We start from the raw sequence: 15,138 nt of genomic DNA, 5'->3' as shown, positions 1-15,138 counted from the left end.
ACATCAGAGGGCTTCAAAGTTCAGCATCAATTTTCCAAATTTTCACAAAATTTTCTAAATCTGTATTTTTCAGGGACCAGTTCAGGTTTGAAGTGGATTTGAAGGATCTTCATATTAGAAATACCCCAGAAATACCCCATAAATTTGTAACCCCATTTCTTTTGAGTATGGAAACACCCCATGTGTGGATGTCAAGTGCACTGCAAGCACACTACAATGCTTAGAAGAGAAGGAGCGCCATTGAGCTTTTAGAGAGAGAATTTGTTTGGAATGGAAGTCGGGGGCCATGTGCATTTACAAAGCCCCCCGTGGTGCCAGAACAGTGGACATGTAACCCCACATGTGACCCCATTTTGGAAACTACAGACCTCACGGAATGTAATAAGGGGTACAGTGAGCATTTACACCCTACTGACGTTTGACAGATCTTTGGAACAGTGGGCTGTGCAAACGAAGAATTAAATTTTTCATTTTCACGGACCACTGTTCCAAAAATCTGTCGGACACCTGTGGGGCGTAAATGCTCACTGTACCCCTTATGACATTCCGTCAGTGGTGTAGTTTCTAAAATGGTGTCACATGTGGGGGAGGTTCCTTGTTCTGGCACTATGGGGGCTTTGTAAACACACGTGGCCTTCAATTCCGGACAAATTTTCTCTCCAAAAGCCCAATGGCACTCCTTCTCTTCTGAGCATTGTAGTGCGCCAGCAGAGCACTTTACATCCACATATGGAGTATTTATATACTCAGAAGAAATGGGGTTACAAATTTTGGGGGGCTTTTTTCCCATTTTCCCTTGTGGAAATGAAAAATTTAGGGTAACACCAGCATTTTAGTGAAATAGTTTTTTTTTATTTTCCCATTCAACTTTAATGAAAATTCGTCAAACACCTGTGGGGTGTTAAAGTTCACTATACCCCTTGTTACATTACGTGAGGGGTGTAGTTTCCAAAATGGGGTCACATGTGGGTATTTATTTTTTTGCGTTTATGTCAGAACCACTGTAAAATCAGCCACCCCTGTGCAAATCACCAATTTAGGCCTCAAATGCACATAGTGCGCTCTCACTCCTGAGCCTTGTTATGCGTCCGCAGAGCATTTTACGCCCACATATGGGGTATTTCCGTACTCAGGAGAAATTGCGTTACAAATTTTGGGGGTCTTTTTTTCCTTTTACCTCTTGTGAAAATAAAAAGTAAAGGGCAACACCAGCATGTTGGTGTAAATAAATTTTTATTTACACTAACAGGCTGGTGTAGACCCCAACTTTTCCTTTTCAAAAGGGGTAAAAGGAGAAAAAGCCCCCGAAAATTTGTAGTGCAATTTCTACCGAGTACAGAAATACCCCATACGTGGCACTAAACTGTTTCCTTGAAATACGACAAGGCTCCGAAGTGAGAGAGCACCATGCGCATTTGAGGACTAAATTAGGGATTGCATAGGGGTGGACATAGGGGTATTCTATGCCAGTGATTCTAAAACAGGGTGCCTTCCAGCATGCCTCGACAGTCAGTGGCTGTCCGGAAATGCTGGGAGTTGTTGTTTTGCAACAGCTGGAGGCTCAGTTTTTTGAAACACTGCTGTACAATTCGTTTTTCATTTTTATTGGGGGGGGGGGGGGGGAGACAGTGTAAGGGTTGCATATGTAGTGTTTTACCCTTTATTATGTGTTAGTGTAGTGTAGTGTTTTTAGGGTACATTAACACTGGCGGAGGTTTACAGTGAGCTTACCGCTACGAGTTTGCGCTGCGGCGAAAAATTTGCCGCAGCTCATACTTGAAGCAGGAAACTTACTGTAAACCTGTGTGTGAATGTACCCTGAACATTCACATGGGGGGGGGGGGCAAACCTCCAGCTGTTTCAAAACGACAACTCCCAGCATGCACTGACAGACCGTGCATGCTGGGAGTTGTACTTTTTCAACAGCTGGAGGCACACTGGTTGGAAAACCTTCAGTTAGGTTCTGTTACCCAACTCTGTATTTTTCAACCATTGTCCCTCCAGCTATTGCAAAACTACAACTCCCAGCATGTACTGATCGCCGAAGTACATGCTGGGAGATGTAGTTATGCAACAGCTGGAGGTACGCAACTACAACTCCCAGTATGCCGAGACAGCTGTTTGCTGTTTGGGTATGCTGGGATTTGCAGTTTTGCAACATCTGGAGGGCTACAGTTTAGAGACCACTGCACAGTGATCTCCAAACTGTGGACCTCCAGATGTTGCAAAACTACAAATCCCAGCATGCCCAGACAGCAAACTGCTATGTGGGCATGCTGGGAGTTGTAGTTTTGCAACATCTGGAGGGCCACAGTTCACTGCACAGTGATATCCAAACTGTAGCCCTCCAGCTGTAGCAAAACTACAAATCTGATTGATATCAGCAGTCATACGCCCTTCGTCCTTAAATACCAGGATGCAAGGTCGTATGCATACGCCCTTCGTCCCCAACAGGTTAAACAAACAAAAAACCGCTGACCCTAAAAAAATGGCACAAACAATAACACTTTGGCGGAGACCTATCAAACCTTGTACATAGGAACAGTGGAGCAGTTGCAAGTAGTAAAGAGGAGATGCCTTTCGTCAAACCGCCCACCGGTAGTAAAGTGGCCCTTTTCTAACAGAGCCTCACTAGGCCACGTCCCTTCCATAGCATCGCCCCCTTTCTCTCACATTCACTCATGTAGTCTCCTAAATGGATGTGAATGTTTATAGTGTGGGGGCCCCCCACACCCCAAATAATATGTAAACATGTTCCGATAAGTCTGCGTAGCAGAATGTCTTCTAGTAAAAGACAGACAGTATTGTATCAATTTACTGTATAAAGCTTTATTAATAGAAGAAATCATTATTCAAACACATTTCAAAGAATTGTTTCTACGTTAATAGGGATACATTTTATATAGTTATTAAAACATATCAAAATAGTACCTCTCACAAAAAATTCCCACAGGCTGATCAGTCTCTTGTCTTTCAGTTAAATACATTCCAGCTGTTAATTATAGCACGGGGCTCATGGTATAACAGCAATCTGTCATTGTATACATTTCATAGTAAAAAGGACGGGATGCAATGGGGAAGGAATTTCTTTAGGTTACAGAAAGGCAGCGATTATATCACATGAATGCTATATACATTTTATATCATGTTTTCACATAGTGCTAGGCAGCCTTGTTTGTAAATGCATTGTGAATTACAGTCTGCTTTTACATGACTGAAAATACCTCTCACACAAAATCCCCACAAGCTGGTCATTCCTTTTGGCTGTCAGTTAAATGCATTCCAGATGTTTGAGTGTTTCTACATTTGTAGGGATAAATACATTTTATATGGAATAAGATGGAATAAGATGTTTTCTTCTGTACATTTGTAAAGTTAAATACCATTTAAAGGAATAAAGAGCTGTAGCAGAGTGAAAGGCATAAATGATAGCTGTATGTAATTATATGGGTTCTAGTCTAACAGCTAAATTCTTTCCATGTGTATATGGTAGATAAATATTTACATAGAAACTATTCTGCTAACTTCTTTTCAGGTGATTTTTAATCACAGAATACACTGAATAGTGTGTAAATGTTAGATGTAAGTATTTATACCTTCTAATATTGTGGCCCATCAGCCATAACATTAATACCAATGCCTAATATTGTGTCCCATTAGCCATAACATTAATACCAATGCCTAATATTGTGTCATCTTGTGACCCATCATCCATAACATTAATACCAACGCCTAATAAAATGTCCCATCAGCCATAATATTCAAGGGGTTATTCAGGAAAAAACTTTTTTATACATATCAGCTGGCTCCAAAAAGTTAAACAGATTTGTAGATTACTTCTATTAAAAAATCTTAATCATTTCAGTACTTATGAGCTTCTGAAGTTGAGTTGTTCTTGTCTAAGTTCTCTCTGATGACACGTGTCCCGGGAACCGCTCAGTTGAGAAGCAAATCCCCATAGCAAACCTCTTCTACTCTGTGCAGTTCCTGAGACAAGCAGAGATGTCAGCAGAGAGCACTGTTGCCAGACAGAAAACAACAACTTCAGCAGCTGATAATTATTGAAAGGATTAAGATTTTTTTAATAGAAGTAATTTACAAATCTGTAAAACTTTCTGGAGCCAGTTGATATGTAAAAAAAAGTTTTTTCCTGGAATACCCCTTTAATACTGCTGCCTAATATCGTGTCTCTAGGTTGAACTCAACGGCCTCTTGTCTTTTTTTCAACCTTACAAACTGATACTATGTGTCCCTTTAGAGCATTCTGGGTTTCTCTGATATTCTCAAAGTTTCCAACTTACAGTTACAGTTATTATACACCGCCCTATAAGTGGTTCAGCTACTGTATACATGACAAATTCTGGAAAATATTATCCCCAATAATATACATCGCAACCAGGTATTGTACCAAATGGAAGGAAAATAAATATATCCAAGCTGAATAAACAGTGTTTTCCAGCAGAAGCAAATTTTTTCTGTACAGAAGCCACACATTCCATAGAGTAGTAAAACAGGGTACAGGCAGCTTGTGAGAAGTGCTTACTATTATGATTTAAGAGCAGTACCCATATGTGTTAGGGTTTTTTTTATTGCACCCATAAAACTGTGCAAAATCAGGTTATATAGGCGTATCCCAGAACATCTGTATAAAAAAAGCATTTTCCAACAGTAAGTCCCCCTATTTCTCACATTAGACACTTCTATAAGTTACATAGCTGTGTATGTAGGGGCTATATCAATGAATATAGATGCCTCTATGTAAGGGTTCTTGAATTATTTTAGTAAGGAATCTAACACAGATCCTTTGTAGTATCATACAATGCATAACATTAATACCACACCTAATATTGTGTTTCATTAGACATAACATTAATACTACCTCTTGATATTGTGTCCCATCAGCCATAACAGTAATACCAACTCCAAATATTGCTCCCATAAAATTAAAACACTGCCTAATATTGTGCCCCATGAGCTATAATATTAATACCATGGCCTAATAAAATGTCCCATCAGCGATAATATTTATACCACTGCCTTATATCGTGTCCCTAGGTTGAACTCGTCGGCCTCTTGTCTTTTTTCAACCTTACAAACTGTTACTAAGTGTCCCTTTGGAGCATTCTGGGTTTTGATTTCTTTCTTTGTAAACAATGATATTTTCTAAGTTCACAACTTAGTTAGTTATTTTACACCACTCTATAAGTGCTTTAAGTACTGTATACATGACAAAGATTCAGAAAAATATTACCCCCAATAATATACATCGCAACCAGGTATTGTTCCAAATGTAAGGGAAATAAATATATCCAATCATACAAATATTACTAACATATAAACTAAAAGAAAATACTATATTAATGATGTTATATAATTATAATACATAAATAATTTGATTTATTATTATCAGTGACAGTAATAATAATAACAGGACATGTATGAACACATAGTAAAATAGACAAAATAAATCTGAGGCCTGGATCTCATCTCTAAGAATTATATAAGCTCACATTCTATAATGAAGTCACAACAAATGTAATTGCCTGGCAGTGCTGAAAAGCATGTTATATTCTTACGCTCCTGGTAACATGTAATGTTCTGATGAATTGTAAGTTTCCACATGTTCAATGTAGCAATCTATGTCAGGCAGGGTCAGTTCAATCATACAAGGCCTGAGAGCGTATGTTTTAGTTGCAGACCAAGTGAGCTACATTGTTAGTGTTTGTCATTTTACAGCTGTAGTTTTAAATGTCAATACTAGAGTTTAATTCCTAAAATAAACATCATAGTAAGTTACAAACTGGAGAAATGCCTGTTCGAGAAATCTAGTCTTTCGTTTCTTGGCTACATTGTCTCTCATCAGGGCCTGCAGATGGATCCAGATAAGTTATCTGCAGTATTGGATTGGCCTCGTCCGTCGGGCCTACGTGCTATTCAATGCCTTCTGGGATTCGCTAACTATTATCGCCAGTTTATCCCACATTTTTCATCCTTGGTTGCTCCTATTGTGGCTCTTAATAAAAAGGCATCTAATCCTAAATCTTGGCCTCAAGAGGCTGAAGAGGCCTTCTCCCATTTAAAGTCTGTGTTTGCCTCTGCTCCCATGCTTACAAGACCTGATCCAGAGAGGCCCTTTGCTTTGGAGGTTAATGCCTCATCTATTGGAGCAGGTGCTGTTCTTACTCAGAAAAACACCAAGGGCAAGAGTGTAATTTGTGGGTTCTTCTCCAAGACTTTCTCTCCTGCTAAGAGGAATTACTCCATTGGAGATTGTGAACTCCTCGCTATCAAGCTAGCTTTGGAGGAGTGGCGACATTTATTGGAAGGTTCTTCTCATCCGGTCAGCATCTACTCCGATCATAAGAATCTTCTATACCTTCAGTCTGCTCAGCGTTTGAACCACCCCCAGGCAAGATGGTCACTGTTCTTTTCCAGGTTCAATTTCTTCATTCACTTCCGTCCAGCAGACAAGAACATCAGGGCTGATGCTCTCTCCAGGTCCTCTGACGTCATTGGATTGGACTCCACGCCTTGGCATATTATTCCTCCTGACCGTTTGTTTTCTGCCGCTCCTGCCGAGATTCAGCAAGTTCCTATGGGAAAATCCTTTGTGCCCGCCAGATTGAGACGCAAGGTCCTGAAATGGGGTCATTCTTCCTTGACTGCAGGACATCCTGGAATACGCAAGACCCTACTCCTTATTTCCCGGCACTACTGGTGGCCCTAATTTGAATGTGACGTTTCTGATTTTGTTCGGTCCTGTGTATCATGTGCCCATGACAAAACTCCTCGACAAAGACCTGCAGGACTCTGACAGCCTTTACCCATTCCAGAGACTCCCTGGTCCCATATCGCCATGGATTTCATCCCTGATTTGCCACCTTCTCATAATAACACTGTCATCTGGGTCGTGGTAGATCGGTTTTCCAAGATGGCTCATTTCATTCCTCTACCAGGTCTTCCTTCTGTCCCGCAGCTGGCAAAGTACTTCTTGTTGCATGTCTTTCGTTTACATGGTCTTCCTCAGCATGTCGTTTCGGATCGAGGGCGGGCCCTTTGTCTGGACATCAATCTGGACTTCTCCTCGGCCTACCACCCTCAGTCCAATGGTCAGGTGGAGAGGGTTAATCAAATCCTTAAGACTTCTCTTTGGCATTTTGTTTCAGCTCGCCAAGATGATTGGGTAGACCTTCTGCCCTGGGCTGAATTCTCATATAATCTCAAGGATTCCGAGTCCACGAGGTCGTCTCCCTGTTTTGTTGTCTACGGACTCCATCTTCGTTCTCCTCTTGCTCTCCCAGTCTCCTCCGGTGCGCCTGCTGTTGATGAGCTGGTCCGTGACTTCTCCATCATCTGGCAACAGACCAGACAGTCATTGTCCCAGGCACAAGCGGATAAAGGTAGAAGACCTACTCCGTCCTTCTTTCCTGGTGACATGGTGTGGCTTTCATCTAAATACATCTGCTTCAAGGTCCCGTTACAAGCTCGGTCCCCGCTACCTTCATCCCTTCCAGATTCTACAAAAGATCAATCCTGTCTCCTGCAAACTCTGTCTACCTGCTACATTACGTATTCCCAATTCCTTCCACGTCTCTCTCCTTAAGCCTCTTGTCATAAATCGTTTCTCTTAGAAGAATCTTGTCCCAACACCTGTCTCCGGCTCATCTGACGTCTACAAAGTCAAACAGATTCTTGCTGCAAAAACTGTGAGGTAAACAATTTTTTTTGGTCGACTGGGAGGGTTACAGTCCTGAGGAGAGATCTTGGGAACCTGAGGAGAATATCCTGGACCGTGACCTTCTCTGGAGTTTTCTCTCTCGTAAAAGGAGGGGGAGACCAAAGGGGGGGTACTGTTACGCTATTCACTGTGGCCACACACGCTGGCCGTGAGCGCATGGTCCAGTTACCGTCTGCTGCCGACGGGGCTGGGACTCACATTACGGGATGTGCCCGCATGCGAGCCCCAGTCCGTCACTCTCCAGGTGTTTCTCCTGCCTCTGCCTCTCTGCTCCGGCGCGCGTGTCCCCTTCCCTTAGGGCGTGCGCACACCGGAGCTCTAAGATTTAAAGGGCCAGTACGCTCATTAATGTAATCCACCTATGGCTTGTTTATAAATTCCTCCACCCTCCTCAGTTCTCTGCTAGATCTTTGTTACCTTGTGCCCTAGACAAAGCGTTCCATTGCATTGCCTTGCCGTATACCAGATCTCCTGCTTTTGTGACTTGACCTTGCTCCTCTGCCGCCTGCCTACTGAACTCCTGCTAAGTCCTGACTACGCTACTGTGCCGCCTGCCCTGACCTTCTGCTATCCAGACTACGAGTTGCCTCATCCCTCCTGTGCCTCGCATCTCCTCAGCCGCCTGTGTGGTCAAGCCGTGCCAGGGGTAGCGATCTGGGTGTCGCCTGCAGCTGCAATTCCATCACGCTTTGTGGTGGGCTCTGGTGAAAACCAGCGGCACCTTAGACTCCGCTCCCTGGTACAGTCCGAGTCATCTGCCACACAGGTCCAGCGGATCCACATACACCAGAGTTCCTGTCTTCAGGAACGTGAGTGTTACTGTAGTATTTATGTTATGTCTAATTAAACACAATATTAGGCATCTATATTCATTGCTATAGCCCCTACATACACAGCTATGTTACTTTTAGGAGTGTCTAATGTGAGAAATAGGGGAACTTACTGTTGGAAAATGGTTTGTTTATACAGATGTTCTGGGATACGGCTTTGTAAGGTGCTTTTGCACAGTTTTTTAAGAGTGTAATAAAAAAATGTTTAACACATATGGGTACTGCTCTTAAAAAAAAAAGTGTTTATACAGCTTGGATATATTTATTTTCCTTACATTTGGTACAATACCTGGTTGTATATGTATATTATTGGGGGTAATATTTTCCTGAATCTTTGTCATGTATACAGTACCTAAAGCACTTATTGGGCCATGTATAATAACTGTAACTGTAAGTTGTGAACTTTGAGAATATCATGGTTTACAAAGAAAGAAAACAAAACCCAGAATGCTCCAAAGGGATACATAGTAACAGTTTGTAAGGTTGAAAAAAGACAAGAGGCCGTCGAGTTCAACCTAGAGACACGATATTAGGGCAGTGGTATTAATATTATGGCTGATGGGACATGATATTAGGCGTTGGTATATTAATGTAATTGTAGATGGACAACAATCGATGGAAGGACAATATGACAGGCCATTATCAGGCATTGGTATTAATGTTATGGCTGATAGGACACAATATTAGGAGGCATAAATACTTACATATAACATATACACACTATTCAGTGTATTCTGTGATTAAAAATCACCTGAAAAGAAGTTAGTAGAATAGTTTCTATGTAAATATTTATCTACCATATACACATGGAAAGAATTTAGCTGTTCGACTAGAAACCATATAATTACATACAGCTATCATTTATGCCTTTCACTCTGCTACAGCTCTTTATTCCTGTAAATGGTATTTAACTTTACAAATGTACAAAAAAAACATCTTATTCTATGAAATGTGTTTGATATATGTATCAAAAACTATATAAAATGTATTTATCCCTACAAATGTAGAAACGCTCAAACATTTGGAATTCATTTAACTGACAGTGAAAAGGAATGACCAGCTTGTGGGGATTTTGTGTGAGAGGTATTTTCAGTCATGTAAAAGCAGAATAATTACAATGCATTTACAAACAAGGCTGCCTAGCACTATGTGAAAACATGATATAAAATGTATATAGCATTCATGTGATATAATCGCTGCCTTTCTGTGACCTAAAGAAATTTCTTCCCCGTTGCATCTCGTCCTTTTTACTATGAAATGTATACAATGACAGATTTCTGTTATACCAAGAGCCCCGTGCTATAATTAACAGCTGGAATGTATTTAACTGAAAGACAAGAGACTGATCAGCCTATGGGAATTTTTTGTGAGAGGTACTTTTTTGATATATGTTTTAATAACTATATAAAATGTTTTTATCACTATAAATGTAGAAACAATTCTTTGAAATCTGTTTGAATATATGATTACTTCTATTAATAAAGCTTTATAAAATGATACATTACTGTCTGTTTTTTACTTTAAGAAATTCTGTTATGCAGACTTATCGGAACATGTTTACATATTACTCGGGGTGTGGGGGCCCCCACACTATAAACATTCACATCCATTTAGGAGACTACATGAGTGAATGTGAGAGAAAGGGGGGCGAAGCTATGCAAGGAAGGGGGCATTCTGCTACGCAGCCTTGTCGGGTTTACATATTACTTGGGGGGGGGGGGCACACTATAAACATTCACATCCATTTAGGAGACTACGTGAGTGAATGTGAGAGAAAGGGGGGCTGAGCTATGCAGGGAAGGGGCATGGCCTAGTGAGGCTCTGTTAGAAAAGGGGGCATACTTTGCACATAGCCACCAATCAGATTCCAGCTTTCATTTTCAAAAAAGCCTCTGAAAAATAAAGCTGCAATCTGATTGGTTGGTTTGGGCCACTGTTCCACTGTTCCTCTGCACAAGGTTTGATAAATCTCCCCCTTTGCATGTCGATTCTTTTAGTATTTCACTACAGACTTGGCCATTATTATTGCCATTTTTTATTATGAATCCGACTTCCATAAGGATTTCAAAGAAAACACAGCAAAACGTGTCCCGGGGGAAGTTTTTGAGAAAAACACATATTGGGGTTGCGGGCTCTGGTTCGTATGGGAATTGCATTATCGTCAAACATTGTTTTTGTATCTATTTGAGTTATGCATTGTGCTGGGGTGAGCTGAGGACCTCTATATGACTCAGCTGGTAGAAGTACTTGTGGGCTTCATATATAATTAATATACCATGAAACTCACCCAGCAGGCTACCAGTTTCTGTTTTATTTTCTCTGTATACTGAACACCCCCAATTTTAACCCTTTTTTTTTTTTTTTTTTTTTAACAATTGTTGTATATGCATTTCTAATAAAGATTATCTTTATATCTATTTTGGTATTTAGGCTGTGATGCATGATTTAGGCTGTGCTCACACACTGCCACTAATCAACAGTACCACAACTAATTAATGCGTGTGTTTTTGGCATGTTTTACCACAAATGATGAATTACAGAAACTGCAGTAAAAATAATGCATTTGACTGCAATTTGTATAGTCACTGTAAAATGCATCATTTTTTTACTGGACATTTACGTAAAAAATGCATGTGGTAATTAGCTGCAGTACCATTAATTAGCCACAACAACTGGACAAAGGAAGACACTGGGAGAATACAAATGTTTTCAAATCAACTGGTGCCAGAAAATTTTACAGATTTGTGAATTAATTTCATTTAAAAATCCTTTTAGTGCTTATCAGCTGCTCCAGAGGAAGTTGTATAGTTGTATAGTTCTTTCCAGTCTGACCGCAGTGCTCTCTGCTGTCACTTCTGTCCATGTCAGGAACTGTCGGGAGCAGGAGAGGTTTGCTATTGGGATTTTCTCAAGATCTAGACAGTTCCTGACACTGTGGTGAGCCTGGAAAGAACTACACAACTTCCTCTGCAGCATACAGCATATGCTAAGTACGGGAAACTTTTTATATAATGTAGAAAATAACATTATATGTATATCTGTAATATACATTATTTAAAATATGTATATTTTTGTCCCTGCAGCTATTTACTGCGTGTCTCTGTGAGGAGACCAAATAAAGGAAGTGTGTGAGGACAAGATGGGCTCTGTACACTGAGGACAAGCAGGGCTATGTACACTGAGGACAAGCAGGGCTATGTACACTGAGGACAAGCAGGGCTCTGTACACTGAGGACAAGCAGGGCTCTGTACACTGCGGACAAGCAGGGCTCTGTACACTGCGGACAAGCAGGGCTCTGTACACTGAGGACAAGCAGGGCTCTGTACACTGAGGACAAGCAGGGCTCTGTACACTGAGGACAAGCAGGGCTCTGTACACTGAGGACAAGCAGGGCTTTGTGCACTGAGGACAAGATGGGCTCTGTGCAGTGAGGACAAGCAGGGCTCTGTGCACTGAGGACAAGATGGGCTCTGTGCATTGAGGACAAGCAGGCCCCTGTAAACTGAGGACAAGCAGGGCTCTGTGCCCTGAGGACAAGCAGGGCTCTGTACACTGAGGACAAGCAGGGCTCTGTACACCGAGGACAAGCAGGGCTCTGTACACCGAGGACAGGCAGGGTTCTGTACACCAAGGACAAGCAGGGCTCTGTGCAGTGAGGCTCTGTGACACACTCCCGGCTCACACAGCAGGATAATTGACAAGCCATGAGCCTGCACTGAGCCCTGCTTGTCCTGCCCCCACTTCCTGTATATGGTCTCTTCACAAAGACACACAGGCAATAGCTGCAGGGAAAGCATTTTTTACTTAAAAATATACACATTTTTTAACCAATGTATTATCTATATTATATCAAAAGTTTTTGCTAATAACAGGTACACTTTAAAATCTTTAAATAAAAGTAATTTACAAATCTGTATAACATTCTGAAACCAGTTGATTTAAAAACATGCTTTTCCTCTGGAGTACTCCTTTAAGCTAGCTTGGTGTTATTGTAGTCATTAAAACTATACATTGAGGCTAAAAAGCAGTGGGTGTTATAGAGGCTGTGCAATTAAATTGTTGATTATTTATTTAATCATTCCAGAAAAATAGACTCTCCCTTATTTGTGCTGCTGCTTTAGACTAAAAGTTGAATTTATGGTGAGTAAAAAATATTTTTTTTAAATTTTAGCACAAGACTGCAACATACCAAAATGTGTAAATGGAGAAAGGGTCTAAAAACTTTCCGAATTCCTCTTACGCACTTTATTATTCTGATCTGAACTTCTAATAAGAGGCCTTTGCTCACAATGTGGTCTGTATGTAATTACTGAACAAGCTTCTTAGTTACCCTAACAGCACATCCAGTGCATAAAATATCCACATTTTAATAATACAAATGCAACGTTAAAGGGCCATCAAACTATTTTGGGCTACTTTTCATGTACTTAGTAAGATAATGAGTTCTATAAGTGATTCTAGAAGACTATCCGGATGATAATCACATTTTTAATCAACTCAGCGGGAAATGAAGCATAAACCATCAACGCGAGGCTCAAACTTTCCAAATCACTTTAAAAGTTGAAAAATTTGTTAAGTTTCATATAATGGGCTATATTCAAAGCCAAACTGGAAATACATGTACAGTATATCGTATAATATATACTGTCAAGGACAATAATGCTGAATTGCTGTTCAAATGCAATTAGGAAATGGATATCAGATATAGGGGCCCCATTTAAATCTCTTACAATGTAAACAATATAGTTTTAAATATATCTTTTTAAATATTTTTTATAACAGAAAATTATTGCTGTTATACAGGTTTTTTTTACATACATCAGGTGGCATAATTTTGAACCTGGTATAGAATGCATGAGCAATAGGGATGTAAGAAAAAATCGATTCTCGCGATAATCGCGATTTTTCATTTGCCGATACAGAATCGATTCAAAATATTTTTGAATCGATTCTTTTAGGGATGTGGAATTTTTAATAAAACGCACTTTTCTTACCTGCCAACGAGCCCGCGGAGCTCCGGTACAGGTGTTGGGTCCCCGGGCTGTATTCTTCTTACTTCCTGTTAGTCCGGCACGTCACATGGAGCTTCAGCCTATCACCAGCCGCAGCGATGTCCCGCCTCTGCTGGTGATAGGCTGAAGCTCCATGTGATGTGCCGAACTAACAGGAAGTAAGAAGAATACAGCCCGGGGACCGAACACCTGTACCGGAGCTCCGGGGGCTCGTTGGCAGGTAAGATAAAGTGTGTTTTATTTTATTTTGCAGCACCGGAGTACTAGATCGCCGCTGTCAAAGCTGACAGCGGCGTCTATTGGGATCTATGAATGCTCCCAGGTGGGCGATATATCGCGATGTATCGTCACCTAGACGGTATCGCGATATATCGCGATATATCGAATCGCCACACTGGTATCGCGATTCGAATCGAATCGCCAAATTCTTGGCGATTCACACCCCTAATGAGCAATGTTTTTCAATGCACTGTGTCTCAGGTTTACATGATGATTGTGTCATCTGTGGCATGTATACATAGGTAAAAACACATATTGAAACAAGGACAGGCTTGCGCCCCATTGACTTCCATGGCCTTACGTTCGGGTAATTTCTCGCAAATATATGTGTTTTTACCCGGACTCAAAGGAGTGGTGTGCTGCACCGCTCAGTGAGAGTACTATTACGAATAGGTCCAGAAAATGACCTGAATTATCTGACTACATGTGGGCCATTGAGGTCAATATGGCCCCTGCTGGTATACACATCAGCATGCCATTTTGACAGGCTGCTGACATACATCCTCATATACAATTACCCTAGAAGGTCATATATTACATGACTTGCAAGACACCATTAAAGGGGTATTCCAGGCCAAAACTTTTTTATATATATAAACTGGCTCCGGAAAGTTAAACAGATTTATAAATGACTTCTATTAAAAAATCTTAATCCTTCCAATAGTTATTTGCTTCTGAAGTTGAGTTTCTGTTTTCTGTCTAACTGCTTTCTGATGACTCACATCCCAGGAGCTGTGCAGCTACTATGGGGATATTTTCCCATCATGCACAGCTCCCGGGACGTGACATCATCATTGAGCAGTTAGACAGAAAACATCAGAAGCTAATAACTATTGGAAGGATTAAGATTCTTTAATAGAAGTAATTTACTGTTTAATCTGTTTAACTTTCCGGAGCCAGTTGATATATAAAAAAACGTTTTTGCCTGGAATACCCCTTTAACTTCATAGGGCACCCTTAGACATCGATAGAGCCCTATCTTACCTCTATGTATGTACTGCACAAGGTTTTGTTCTGTAGAATTCTGTACACATACAGCAAAAAAAATCCTGCACTACATGCTGTATTACAGAACTGTTCATCTGTGGAACTGCTTTTGGGGGGGGGGGGGGGATATATCTGACATGCAAAGCCATAAAAGGCACCATATGGGGGCATATGGAGTCCATGTGTCTCCTTAGTACAGAGGCTCAGGGGACTCCATGTATCACTCCTACAGCCTCCTGTACACACTTCTGCTGTGGGAATGAACCTTTATCTGGTTCTTGCCCCATTCTA

General features: G+C 40.9%; 1 protein-coding gene across 1 annotated transcript in view; it reads right to left on the bottom strand.

Annotated features, from left to right (window-relative positions):
* CFAP74 (cilia and flagella associated protein 74) overlaps positions 1 to 15,138 on the bottom strand; it is a 194,771-nt gene that overhangs the window by 71,147 nt on the left and 108,486 nt on the right. The window lies entirely within an intron of this gene.

Source organism: Hyla sarda, chromosome 10 (assembly GCF_029499605.1).
Source record: "Hyla sarda isolate aHylSar1 chromosome 10, aHylSar1.hap1, whole genome shotgun sequence".
Classification (NCBI taxonomy): Eukaryota; Metazoa; Chordata; class Amphibia; order Anura; family Hylidae; genus Hyla; species Hyla sarda.
This window is presented reverse-complemented; position numbering and strand designations above follow the sequence as displayed.